At 37.6% G+C, this 14,903-nt stretch overlaps 1 protein-coding gene across 2 annotated transcripts in view; it reads left to right on the top strand.

Annotated features, from left to right (window-relative positions):
• Positions 1–8,885: 8,885 nt before the first annotated feature.
• Positions 8,886–14,903, top strand: part of dnc (phosphodiesterase dunce) — a 1,334,769-nt gene continuing 1,328,751 nt past the window's right edge. For both annotated transcript variants that reach the window (XM_073977500.1, XM_073977499.1), the window contains exon 1: positions 8,886–9,235. The gene's annotated coding sequence lies outside the window, so the exon portion shown is untranslated. The remainder of the gene's footprint in view (positions 9,236–14,903) is intronic.

Below are 14,903 nucleotides of genomic sequence, written 5' to 3'. Positions count from 1 at the left end.
TTCCCATCTGCGCCGTACATGTGGTGAGCAGAGTGGCCGTAGATTTAGTGGCGGATATTTGCATATTCCTCTTGTGAAAAATGATCGGTCAAGTAGGAGTTCAGTCTTTCACAAATGACCTCAGGGAAGGTACCTAACGCGAAGATCGTGGAATCGTCCGCCTACGTTACGAAATCAATGCCGTGTGGAGGGGGCGGAATACAGGGGCTTGGATTTCTTGTTGCTGAATTTTGCGTACGACTAGCGTCCACATGTATAATTTATTATCCAACGTTTCAATCTTAGCCAGAGTGATGTCTGTTCGATAAGTTAAGCGCCACTGTTATATCAAACGGCTTGCTCTGGTTGAGTCCCCAGTTAATATGTGTGGAGATTGCGTGCTGTGCTGCTTACGGAATCCATGTTGATGATTGGCAACTGGATGGCTATTTCTGACTCTGGGGAGAACTAAAGGCCTCGTCACATAAGAGGATTTCTGGCTTAATTCATTAAGTTGCATGTTCTTCCGGCTTTAAGTCAAAAGTCAAAGCATACGAAAATCGTGTTTGAGCACACATTCAGCCGCGTATAGTTGCCGCATCTCTACGCGGCTGAATTTAAGCCAGAAATCCTCTTATGTGACGAGGTCTTAAGGCCTGCGTACATAAGCTGCTCTGCCTGATTGCCTTGCTCTCCTTCTTCATTTTTGACATAATAAAAATAAAAGAATAAAGAAGGCCGAGGAAATTTCGAACTGGGTTGCCCTTTTCTTTTTTATTCTTTTATCAGAAGTAAGCAAGGTAAGCAGGCAAGGCAGCTTACCTTGCTTACTTCTGATAAAAGAATAAAAAAGAAAAGGGCAACCCAGTTCGAAATTTCCTCGGCCTTCTTTATTCTTTTATTTTTATTATGTCAAAAATGAAGCAGAAAAGCAAGGCAACCAGGCAAGGCAGCTTATGTACGCAGGCCTTTAAGGCTTCAACGGTATTTATAATAATTATTCCACTAGCAACCCAGGCGAGACAAGATTTCTCTCATATAAGTGCATGAGTGCACCCCGATTCATATTAGCTCAATGATACGGGACTTACTGCTTATTGACAAGTCTGAACGGCGTATCTTAAGACACCACTTGTAGAGAAATTTTACATGGATGAAATACTCAGGAAATGTCGCCAACATTACTGGGGGGTATTTTTTCCACCGTTGACATTTTTATGTTGCCTGGCCGGGGAATCGAGTCCACGACCTTCAATGTGCAAGGCGGGTGTCCATACCATTACACCACGATGGAACCCAAGGGTATTTGCTACGGGCGACAAAAGCGTAATCGGCCTGTACGATCAACCTATGCTGGCATCCAGACTTCGGGAACGATGGCTAGCGACATTTTGAGAACTTTAGTGAGATACTCGACTCCCGGCACATCCAGCTGTTTCAGAATTACCATGGAGATTCTATCAGCGCCCAACGCTTTGGGTGTCTTAGCGTGTCTGCTGACATTCGCAACATCATCCTCGACAGGAAGAGATCTGTTGCGGCATAGTACTTTTCTTTTCGCCCTGTCACTCCCGGATTGCTCCACAAAGTTTCGACTGAAATAACTTGCGCACCTCTTCGGATCAGTCATCGTAACGTAGCCAAACGTGACTATCGTCCTGTCTTCCTTCTTTCTATGGTTCGAGAGTGACATAATCATTGCCCACAATTCACTTATTCGGCTGCAATGTTGGAACTCTTCAGAGATGATTTATCCATTTGTTTCGCTTATGCTCACCGACCAACCTGTTAAATTCCAGTATCAGTTCCCTGACTCTGGGGTCACTGGGGTTGGCTCGACGAAGCTCATCACGCTCATTTGCCAATTCCTTCGCCTATGCCGGGAATTTCAGTCTCACTTTGGCTATTCGACCAGCAGGTATATTGCGAGCCATAATGGCTTTAATTTTGTATCTCGTATTTAGTCTTTATTGGGCGTATAAAACTGGCCACCTGAAATTTGTGAGTGTAGGTCCCCATAGAACGGTACCCCTGTATTTTCGGTATTTTGAAGGTTGTGGCTATTAGAATTTGGCAACCCTCAATACAACCTGTATGTTTCTATTAATTGTTTGATTCGAACATTGCTTTGGTCTATTAATGTCTATTCTCTACTTTGTAAATTAGTCTTTAAGTTGATCTTTCAATAAACGCACAAAATATCCAAAACAGGTTATGCGCCCAGTTACGGTCACAGTTGTTAAGCAAAAAGGAAATTAACAAAGAGGATAGTTTTGTGATTGGTAAAGACTAAAAGAACAATTAAAGTGTGAAAATGTCTTCTGGACTATATCAAATAGAAAAGCTGGATGACCAGAATTACGATTCGTGGGTAATTCAAATGAGAAGCGTGCTGGTTCACAGTGGATATTGGAAGGTGGTTAATGGTGTTGTAAAAGCTCCAACTGAGGAAGCCGAACGTGCCGAGTTCCTTGAAATAGACGAAAAGGCATTAGCCACAATATGCCTAGGGGTGAAACCGTCGCAGTTGAATTACGTGAAGAATTGCAAATCATCAGCTGATGCGTGGAAATGCCTAGAAGAAGTGTATAAACCGAGGGGTCCTATACGCAAAGTAACACTCTACAAGAAATTGTTAAATTTGAAAATGGTTGATTCGGCTTACCATCCACATAAATTCGTTCACGGAAATCGCCGAAAAGTTAGCAGAAATTGGCATTGTCATACAAGAGGAGCTGTTGTCTATCATATTGTTATCCAGTTTGCCACAGCAATTTGAAAATTTTGTCATTGCTATGGAAACTAGAGACTCGTTGCCTGCGTTAAGTTCTCTAAAGCAAAAACTTCTGGAAGAAGGGGAGAGACGCAAAAATGGAGTAGAAGGTAACGGTCAACAAGCATTCAATGTACGAGTCAGTTCTGAGAACAAATATGCAGCAAGGAAAAAGAACAAACCAAAATCGAAAGGCAAATGCTATGTGTGCGGAGAGTACGGTCATTATGCGAACAAGTGCGAAAAGAAAAAACAACAAACTTCGTTTAGGGGTAGTTTACACTATATGTAAATGTCATATGACACAAAATAAAATCATTCCATATCTACCCACGGAGGCAATGTGGAGACGTAGTTTTATTACATTATTGCTGGTGTGTACGCACAGAGTAAATTGCGTAAGGAAAATCTCCAATATTGAACATATTAGCGAATATATAACGATGGAAAAGTTCATGTCATATGACATTTACATATAGTGTAAACTACCCCTTACCATGCTTGTCCATGTCGATGCGCTGCAGCGAAGAAGATGGTATATCGACAGCGGCGCCACAGTGCACATGGCTAATGATCGTCAAATGTTTGTCAACTATGAAGAGAGAAAGGAACAGATTCAACTAGCAGGTGACAACAGCATTACGGCGATGGGGCGAGGGGATGTTAGACTGGCTACAGGAGAGTTTGATATTGTGTTGAGGGATGTTTTGTATGCGCCAGAACTACAGGCGAATTTCATCTCCGTCAACAAGGCTGTCGAACATAATTGTGTTGTAACATTCAACAAGTCCGGTGCTAGCATCAAGAACCAATACAATCAAACCGTGTTGAAGGCTGTTAGGCAGAACAATTTGTTTGCTGTTGTGTGTGAGAATGAGAATCTTTTTGCAATCAATACCGATTGGCACCACAGGTATGGCCACCTTAACAACCAAAGTTTACATAAACTATCCAGAGAGGGAATGGTTAAGGGGTTGAAAGTCAATCAAGGAGAGAATGTAAACAAATGCAAAACGTGTATGTTGAGCAAGATTCATACTTTGCCGTTTCCAAAGGAGTCGGAGTCGAGATCGACAGAATTGTTGCAGTTGGTACACACCGACGTCTGCGGACCTATGAACGTCAAGTCGCTTGGAGGTTCTGTTTACTTCGCTACGTTTATTGACGACAAGTCTAGGTACATGCATGTTTATTTTCTAAAAACAAAAGCAGAAGTCTTCGAAAAATTTAAGCAATATCAGGCTCAAATAGAAAGACAAACAGGGAAGAAAATAAGAGCATTGCGAAGCGACAATGGCGGTGAGTACATCAGCAAGAACTTTGATATGTATTTGGAAGGGCAAGGGATTGTGCGGCAATTGACGGTGCCATACACACCGCAACAGAATGGTGTAGCCGAGAGAGCGAACCGAACGTTGGTAGAGATGGCGCGTTCAATGATGGTGCATGCTAATGTTTGTAAGTCGTTGTGGGCAGAGGCAATCAGCACTGCAGCATACCTACGTAACAGAAGCCCGACGAACATTTTAGGTAGCAAGACGCCGTATGAAAAGTTTCATGGTAAAATTCCCTACGTTGGTCATTTAAAGACTTTTGGTTCGTTGGCGGTAAGTTTGAAAAACACCCTAAAAATAAGTTTGATGCTCGGGGAGAGGAATATACGATGGTTGGATATTCTCTGGTATCGAAGGCGTACCGTCTTTACGACAAAAGAAAACGAAGCATTATTGAAAGACGTGACGTCATGTTTGATGAATCAAAGTTGGTAGGCCACACGCACAACGAAACAGAAGATAAACAAATAAATGATTTTTTTGATATTTGCTTCGAGAGAGACTTGAAAGAGAGCAATGAAAATGGCAAAGGCATATCAACATCGACGAATAACAGCAATGGGGTGGTTGGTGTTTGCGACAATAATGATGATGCTGTTATTGACGATTGTGCGAAAGGTAATAATGAAGATGGTAATGATGATTTTAATACTGCTGATGAAGACTCCGATGAAGAAAGAAATGCTCAGCCAAAATTTTTAAGGAGTGGAAAGGTTTATAATCAGATTTGCACATTGTGCGACGAAATGGTTCCTGAAAATGTAAATGATGCAATGTCTTGTAAAAACAAAAATAAATGGAAAGATGCTATGAGGACAGAGATAAATGCTCTAGAAAAAAATCAGACTTGGGAGTTAGTCGATTTGCCAAAGGGACAAAAAGCAATTGGTTCGAAGTGGGTTTTTGCTCTCAAGCGCAATAAAGAAGGCCAAGTCGAAAGGTTTAAAGCACGTCTAGTAGCAAAAGGGTGTAGCCAAGAATATGGTGTAAACTATAGAGATACTTTTTCACCCGTAGTGCGACACGCTACTATTCGTACTATATTGGCAATATCTGTTCAAGAAGAAATGCATTTGCATCAGGTTGATATTAACACTGCATATCTTAACAGTGCGCTTGACGACATCGTTTATATGAAGCAACCCGAATGCTTTGTCAATCCCAGTGAACCCAACTAGGTTTTAAGGCTTAAGAAAGCCATTTATGGACTTAAGCAATCTGGCAGGAACTGGAATGTAAAATTGGACAGCGTTATAAAAGGACTTGGATTATACCCGTCTGAAAATGAACCGTGCCTGTATAAAGGAAATTTTAATGGTAAAAGGATGTTGGTCGCAGTTTATGTAGACGATCTCATAATAGCCTGCAAGAGCAAGGAGGAGATTGCGGAATTCAAAAGAAGATTGGCATATAATTTTGAATTGACGGATAAAGGTGTTTTGAACTATTTTTTGGGAATAGCTATAACTCGAGAAGGAGAGACTGGTTCCATAAAAATAAGTCAGGAGAAATATATTAAAAATTTACTGAAGCAGCATAATATGGAAAATTGTAAAGCTGTTGGCACACCTCTTGATCCGGGTTACAATGGAAAATGCAACAATGACTGTGAGAAGGTAGATGTGGAAAAGTACCAGTCAGTCATCGGTGCCTTATCATTCCTCGCTGTGACAACCAGACCAGATATACAGCATTCAGTTTCAAAGTTAGCGCAACATAACAAAGAACCACACGCAGAGCATATGGTTGCTGTGAAACATATTCTTCGTTATTTGCGAGGTACTGCTGATATGGGGTTGAAATTCGAAAAAAGTAGTAACACCGTTTGTGGTTATGTCGATTCCGATTGGGGAGGTGACTCAATAGATCGAAAGTCGTATACTGGATACGTATTTTTTGTTGGCAATTCAATTGTTTCCTGGGTATCGAAGAAGCAACAGACCGTGGCACTTAGTTCAACCGAAGCAGAATATATGGCTATGTCCAACGCTTGTAAGGAAGCCGTATATCTAAGAAAACTTTTATTGGAACTCGATTATTATGATGGTGCTCCGCTACAATTAAATGTCGACAATCAAGGTGCAATTAAATTGGCGATGAATCCTGTATACCATAGTCGAACCAAACATATCGACATCAGATTTCATCACGTACGAGAGGTTATCCGTAGCAGAGAAGTTGAATTGAAGTATTGCCCTACCAATGAGATGATTGCTGACATCATGACGAAGAATTTATCTAAGGCGAAGCACATCAATTTTATGAATTTAATGAAAATGGAATAATATGTTATTGAATATTAATTTTTTGTTTTTGTAAGGAAACATCCAGTTTGAGGAGGAGTATTAGAATTTGGCAACCCTCAATACAACCTGTATGTTTCTATTAATTGTTTGATTCGAACATTGCTTTGGTCTATTAATGTCTATTCTCTACTTTGTAAATTAGTCTTTAAGTTGATCTTTCAATAAACGCACAAAATATCCAAAACAGTGGCTTCAATATCACACCGAAAAAGCGTTATTTTGTCTTCGTTGTGGGTATAAAACTTTCCGCTTGAAATTTGTCGGTACGGGCCCACGTCTTTATATAGCCCCCCATAGAACGGTACCTCCCGATTTTCGGTATTTTGACGATTGTATCACACCGAAATGGCTGAAATTTGGTATTTAGGTTCGTTGGGGGTATACAACTTTTCACCTAAAATTTGAGTCCACGTCTTCATATAGCCCGCATAAAACGGCATCTCCCGACTTTAGGTATTTTGAAGTTTGTGAACTCAATATCCCACCAAAATGGTTGAAATTCGGTATTTAGTTTTCGCTGGGGGTATTAAACTTTCCACCTTGTTGATATAGGTCCACGTCTTCATATAGCCCCCATAGAACAGTACATCCCGATTTGCGGTATTTAGAAGTTTTTGGCCTCAATATCGAACCGAAATGTCTGAAATTTCGTGTTCGTTGGGTGAATGAACTTCTCCACCTGAATTTTGTCGATATAGGTCCAGGTCTTTGAAGGTTGTGGCTTCAATATCCCACCGAAATAGCTGACGTTTTGTATTTAGTCTTCGTTGGGGCATAAAACTTTGCACTTGAAATTTGTCGGTATAGGTCCACGTCTTCATATAGCCCCAATAGAACGGTGCACCGCGGTGCCTCCAGATTTGCAGTATTTTCATGTTTTTGGCATCAATATTCCACCGAAATGTCTGAAATTTGGTATTTCGTGTTCGTTGGGGGAATGAACCTCTCCACCTAAATTTTCTCGGATTAGAAGGGTACCTTCCGATTTTCGATATTTTGTAGGTTGTGCCCTTAATATCTCACCGAAATAGCTAAAATTTTGTATTTAGTCTTCTTTGGGGCATAAAATTTACAGTTGAAATTTGTCAGTATAGGTCCACGCCTTCATATAGCCCTCATAGAACGGTACCTCTCGATTTTCGATATTTTCAAGGTTTTAGCTTCAATATCCTACCAAAATGATCGAAATTTGGTATTGGTTGGGGCATAAAACTTTCCACTTGAAATTTGTCGGTATAGGTCCACGTCTTCATATAGCCCCCATAGAACGGTAACTTCCAATTTTTGATATTTTCAAGATTTTAGCCTCAATATCACACCGAAATGACTGAGTTCATTGGGGGTATACACCTTTCTACCTAAAATTTATCGGTATAGGTTCACGTCTTTATATAACCCCCATAGAACGGTACATCCCGATATTCGGTATTTTGAAGTTTGTTCCCTCAACATCCTACCGAAATAGCTGAAATTTCGTGTTTAGTGTTCGTTTTTCGTAGGTCCGTCCACGTTTTTATATACCCGCATGGTAAGGTACCACCGATTTTCCATTTTTTTAATGTTTTAGCCTCATTATCATACCGTAACGGATAACGAAGACTAAGTTAGGGGTATAAAACATTCCTACAGAGAATTGTCGGTATAGATCCACAATTTATTATAGCCTCCATGTTACGGTACCGACCGATTTTTTGGTATTTCGTGCGTTCTTTGTCACATTTTCGGATACAAAGTTTTGGTTGGGCCACTTTGGCGAAGGAGCCTAGTACTTTCATAAACAAAAGGAAACTAATTATTCAATTTTGTTTCGATAAAATTTGTGGTGAAGGATGTGTTAAGGCCAACCTCGCACTTACCTACCACATTCTTTCTCGCGTTTAATATGCAATTTTTTATCTCTAAACATACGGTCACATTGTTTATCATTCACATGAGTGTTTCTTACGTTCTCCAACGAAAAAAATGTATATATGTATTTTTACCTAATACCGCCCACTGTGCTTCCAAAAATTTTTTTCTTCGATAACACAGATATTTACACATGAACTTGACATATAGATTTATCATACAAATATAAAGGGGTTGAGATAAAGAAGGGATGATAAGGGCATTTGCGACAATTTAAACGGGTTTTGGGTTTCATTACTTTTCACACATAGACTGGCCCTTACAAACACACACACATCACTTGGGTTGCGATGCGAGAAACGGAAGTAGATTTTGGCACACGATAATTTCCGCAATAACTCTTCTTCTTATTTGATTTCAGTGTTTTTTTTTTCACTTTTGTTTACAGCTCTCATTGCTCTCTTACAACGGTATTGCACACAGAGAAAAACTGTGAGTGGTGAGTAGAGAATCTCTCTTGTTAATAACGTTCTCTGTGTTCTGGAGAAAACTCACTCAAATCACTACCTCTTAATTGAGTGCAATAACGCTGCTTGCGTCGCAGCAGCAGCGGTCCTTCTAATCAGAATAAACAAATCGAATGCCAACGCCAACGAGAGCCAGAGCCAATGGACAATTTAGCGTACTTTTGAACGTCGGGGAAAATTGACGTGAAAAGACCAAATGCGGTGTGCGTTTCGAATTTTTTTGCGGCGAAAACAAAAAATAAAACTCTAAAGAAAAATTCGCGCGTGAGTGAGTGTGTTCAAGTGAAATGCAAAGAGGAAAAGAGTTTAGAAAAAAAAATACACAAATAAAAGAAATTATTATAACAACGTTTAACACAAGTGTTTTAAATTGAAGTAATATTTGCACAACAGTAACAGCAACAACAACAAAATACATATTGGATACCTTTACAACAGATGCTAAATGTGGAAGAGCAACAAAAAAATGTATGTTGAATAAGTATTGAATTTCTACTGTTATTATTTAAATATAACAACAAAAAATTAAAGCAGGCAAACAAAAAAGTTCAGACACAGCAGCAGTTGGGAAACAAATTTCCCTGTTGGTCGGTCTTCTTCGGGGGGTGAAACAATGGTGTTACACAGATGTGGTTTGTTGGCATGCTTTGTGTTTGTGTGTGTGTGCGTTTGTTTTTCGTTCGACACAAAAGGGTAACTGTTGCGTCCATGTGTTAGTTACCATGATTTACATTTGAAAAATTGTGTATGAAGATGAATAAAAAATATATATTTTATTTAAAATTTAATATTTTTCAATTAAAATTTTAAACAAAAAGTGAAGTGAAGTGAATAATATTCGATTGCAATTTTTATTAACCATTTTTTGTTATCAAACAGAAAGTGTGCTATTCGAAGGTGAAAAAATAAAATGATAATAAAATCTCCACATTCCTCAGCAGAATTATTGGATAACTGCTCAACATTGATAAAATTGTATACTTGAAATGAGTGTTAAATGAATTTATGAAGTTATTATTTATTATTAATTTATTATACAATAAAATATAAATAACTATGTTGTAAAATTGTGTTTAAAAATAACCAAGTGAACAAATCTCTTTGATTGTGACTGTGCGATGATGCCCCGCACAAAGTCACCGGTTTTGTATGGTATTTAAAATTGAAGAATTTAAATAAAATAAATAAAAATGCCTAAAAAGCGGCAGGCAAAAGATTAGAAGTAGAATATACCTATTAACCCTTTCAATCCCTTTGTCGAATATATTCGACATTTAGCAATGTTTTTACATGGGCAGAAATTATTTTGACACTGAAAGGGTTAAGTAAAACAAGTAAAAAGGGCACCAGTGGTTTAGAAATCAATTTTCCTGGCTAAACCCTCAATTTTTTGTGTTACCGATTGTATGTGCCCCTAAAGACGGCAATTTTCCCAATTTTGGAAAATACGTAATTTCTGAAAATTTCTCGGAAGCTATAACAGATATTGTGTTAATTTTTGTTTGTTATATAGATAGAATAAAAATAAATTATTAATTAAAATAATAAATTACCGTAGCGTTTACACAAAGTGCTATATTTTATTCTTCCACAGGTACTAAATTTTAGTGAAAATCATCCTTAGTAGACTAGAACATTTAGGGAACAGCATGGAAAAACGTTTCGTTTTCGAAGAATGATACCTGAGAGTATCCTCGTTAGACACTTTTAAATTTATTGAAATTACATAAACCTGCACCATTTGGCTCAAAAGCTCTAAAAACCCTGTCGGCCGACAGTTTTTGATCGGAAATCGTCGTCAATACAATTTGGAAAATCGTCAACGTAGTCCAAAACTAGGTTTGGTTACCGCCATTGAACAGTACACATTGAAACTGACTACATAAGATATACAAGTCACAGCAGTAAAGCTAACATAATCTCACTTAAATACCGCTATAAGAAGTAAAAAAATGTCAGTCGGCTTTGCCGACAGATATATACCCTCAGCCAATGTGAAGTGAAACTTTAACCTACGGACAAATCGAATGTATTTAAGGTCTCTTCTGAATTTTGTGGCCCTTTTTGGACATTTGAACTTGCCGACAAAAATCTGGATTAGGAATGAACTGCACTAAGACACAAATGCTGAACTTTTGTGGGTGAGGTAACCTAAGGGAGGTCCGGTATGGTCCATTTTAGAAATTAAACTAAATTTTGACAACATATAAGGAGATCCAAAGTTTGGAAAAAAATGGTTGCCCCATTCAAGTGATATCGTCGTAGCATTTTGGTCATAGCGCCATGAAACTAAGTTTGGATATAATATGACGAAGACCCAATGTTGGACCAAATCGGTTGAACAGCTCGAGAGTTATCGTGCTCACCGACCGCCACATATAGTGACATAGGGGTTTTTACACCTTCGGGCTGTTTTCCCAAGAAATATGAAACTTTTATCGTCGTAATGGAGGTAACGAATGCAAATCGCTTCAATAAAAATCAAAGTGATTCGAGAACAGGTCTTAAAGTGAACTTATCCGAAATTTTGTGTGCGAGGTACCAGAAGGAGTAAACAACTATAGTCCATATTCGAACCTGATATATATCTGGTAGATATATTAGGATGTGCAAAGTATGGATTACATCGGTCACTCCCTTCAAGAGTTATCGTGCGCAAAGTTTTTCCGAACATTTTTAAACTTTTGTGGGGGCGGTACCTGAAGGAGTGGATCGATATGGCTTGTCTTCGAATTTAAACTATATATTACGAAGGCAAAATTTTGGACCGAATCGGCAGATCCCTTCGAGAGTTATCTTGAGCTCCAACCACTACACACGGTGCCATAGGGAAAGTATGGACTTGCCCCTGATGAAATTTGTACCATCGTATGGAGGACAGTGAATACAAGTTGTTGCAACAAAAGTCGAAGCGATTCGAGAGCAGGTCCTAATCTGAACTTATCCGAAATTTTGTGTGGGAGGTACCCGAAGGAGTGGACCGATTGAGTCCATATTCGAACCTCATCTAAGTGTGGTAGAAATTTCACGGCGTGGAAAGTATTGATCAAATCGGTTACTTCCTTCAAGAGTTATCGTGCGCACAAATTTTCCGAACATTTTCGAACTTTTGTGGGGGAGGTGCCGGAAGGAGTGGACCGATATAGCCCATCTTCGAACTTAAACTAAGTTTGGGCAAAATCGACTCCAAATTGTCTGAAACACATTTCGTCCAAACATACTTGGGGTCTAAAACCATTATTTCGATGAGGCACATTTTGCCCGTAAGAAAGTGTATATACCCTCGTTAGCATAAATGGTGAGAGTATAAAAAACAGCAAGGAAAGTATTAATGTCGGGCGGAGCCGTCTATATGATACCCTACACGACCACGATTTCAATCACGGTGCTTTAAGCCAACCTTAAATGACAGGAGCTTACACCTGGAAAGTTTTTGCCGATTCTTAAAGAGCAATGTTCATGAGAAAATAAAAAACACAAAAAAAACGAGAAAAAATTGTTGGAGGGATTTTTAAATAAATCGTGGCCAAAGTTCAAATTTTTAGGTTTATTTTAGATTTTCATGATTTACTTGAAAACGGTAAGTCTTATCGAAATGGGACTAGAAAAAATCTTATAGTTGTGAAAATTCTCTACAAGATTAGCTTTCGTAATTTTTTCTTAGGTTGTACCATTTTTGAGATATATATAATTTTAAGTTGGGAAATTGCAGTCATGACATTGTTTTATAAGGAGACGATACAGCCAGTGCATTGTCCCAATTTGAACTTCTATATCTCCAAAATGGTAAAACCTACGAAAATATCATAAAGGACAATCTGGTAGAGAATTTTCACTGTTATTGCTACATTTTCTTTAATTCCGTTTTGATAGGGCTTGCGGTTTCACTGCAAAATCGTGAAACCTTAAAAAACCCTACAAATGTGAACTTTGACCGCGATTTATTTATAAAGCCCTCCTTCGATTTTTGGTTTTTTGTTTCTTGTATATATAAACATTGTAGTTCCCGAATCCGCAAACTTTTCCGGGTGTAAACTCCTTTCAAGAGTACCATGCAATATAATTTACCGAAACTTTTTCTAGGCAGAATTGCGTTACAAATTCCAAATTTCTTAAAATATCTGTATAATTTTGTGTTTGGTGCGTCAAATACACAAAATCGGCTAAAAATATATGTGAAAAATTAACAGAATTTGTGTTTGGTACACCAAATACCTCAATTTGGCCGAACATATATATGAGAGCTATATCCAAATCTGAACCCATTTCAGTATAATTTGGCACATTTATTTCTAGTTTGAATTCGGTGAAATTTTCCAAATTTGGGTATTTGTTGCACCAAATACATGAAATCGGGATATCATATATAAGAGCTATGTCCAAATCTGAACCTATTTTCACCAAATGCAATAGCGTTCTTCCTATGGCTAAAGTACCAATCTTCCCCAATCATGGACTACAAAAATAGACCGACCAAACACAATGCATAAGTCGACTCAGAAAATGATTCTATGTATATCCCCAAGAGGAACTATTGGCCTATCTCGTTTCCTTTTGCATGTTACATACAAATGCACAAAGATATAAAATCCCTTAACACAATATGGTGTAGGGTATAATGAAGGGACCCAAAGACACCAAAGGTATGTATTTTCGTCTTCGATGAACTCCAACAAAACTGAATTGGTGTATCAGAACCCCTGAATAATTTTCATGTAACAACGAAGATATTCCTTGTGGTCCTGGTTAAAGGTTGCGTTTGCAAGTCCATGATTTCTGACATAATGGTCACTAGGCTCTACAAATTCTTACGGTAGCCAACTAAAATGACTGGTTGGCACGATGCTTTAAAAATTAAACGCTTTTGTTATGATTATGGAAATCTAGGAAAATGCTATTTATTTTAGATATTAGGGATCTTTTCGTTGTACTTTAAGGTCAACCACTCCTTTTATTCCTTTTTTGTAGAGCCATAAACTGAGTGTATTTTCCTGGCGACAAAGTCGACTGCATGGTACAAATACACAGGTAGCCGCATCGGCAGTTGTTGGTAACATAAGATGTCAAAATTTGACATCAATTCAATGCAATTGACACATTATGTTACCATCAGCTGGCTTGATAATGCTACCTGTATTATTGTACCATGGTCGACTGATTATTGGTATGCACCATGTCTTCAAAAATCGAATAAAAATTATTTTTTATGAACTCATACTATAAAATATATATAAAATATACAGACAACCAAAAAAAAAAAAAATAATATGTGTGAAAAGTGAAAATCTTTTCATATCCCATAAATTATTAAAATTTGAACTAATTATGAGAGAAAATATAACGAAAACACACACATACTCCTCCACATTCCTTTTTCTTATAATTTATGAATTTAGTGACAATGTCCAAGGTCAAATATACATACATACACTTTTATTGAAATTGGAAAGAAACGTGCTAAACAAATTACATTTTCTTTGGGGAATGCCAATAAATTAAATTATATTCGGTCTAAATAGTATAAAAACATATATAAAACCGATTTTATATTATACAAATCCGTTAGTGTTGATTCAATAAAATTGATTATTAATTTTTATTCTTAAAAAGTATGTTAAAAATTATGAAAAGTCCCTATTCTTATTCTCTATCAAGATGAACAAATTGTTAAAAATATTTTACAAATTATTAAAAGGTTATATTTTTTAAAAAACCTTTTGCTTATATCGATATTCAATGTACGTAGACAAAATCACTGTTCCAGAACCTGCAAGAATTTACAACTTTTTACTACGATAAAAATGTTTCCCTTATGATATGAAAAAAGTAGAAATTAGTAGATTTTTGCAGTTCTGGAAGAGTCCAAGAGTTTTCTCATGTAATTCTTGAGGAAATGTTTTTTTACTTTACTTTTTTTGAAAAAATCGTTTTTAAAACATATTTGACCTAGCTCTAGATAACAAGTTTAGCCTGTCAAATTTTAAATAACTTATCAAACAAATTGACAGTTCTATACAATTACTAGAGCCAAAAACAGGTGTTAATAAAAACTACGTAGGTATTGTACGTATATTTCAATTCAGCAAGTGGCTAAAGATGAGTTTATCTTGCCGCTTATCGCCAACCAAGGCACAGT

This window comes from Musca autumnalis, unplaced genomic scaffold (genome assembly GCF_047663935.1).
Source record: "Musca autumnalis isolate F117 unplaced genomic scaffold, ASM4766393v1 scaffold_3, whole genome shotgun sequence".
Lineage (NCBI taxonomy): Eukaryota > Metazoa > Arthropoda > Insecta > Diptera > Muscidae > Musca > Musca autumnalis.
Note: the sequence above shows the minus strand (reverse complement) of the source record. Positions and strands in the feature narration are given on the sequence as shown.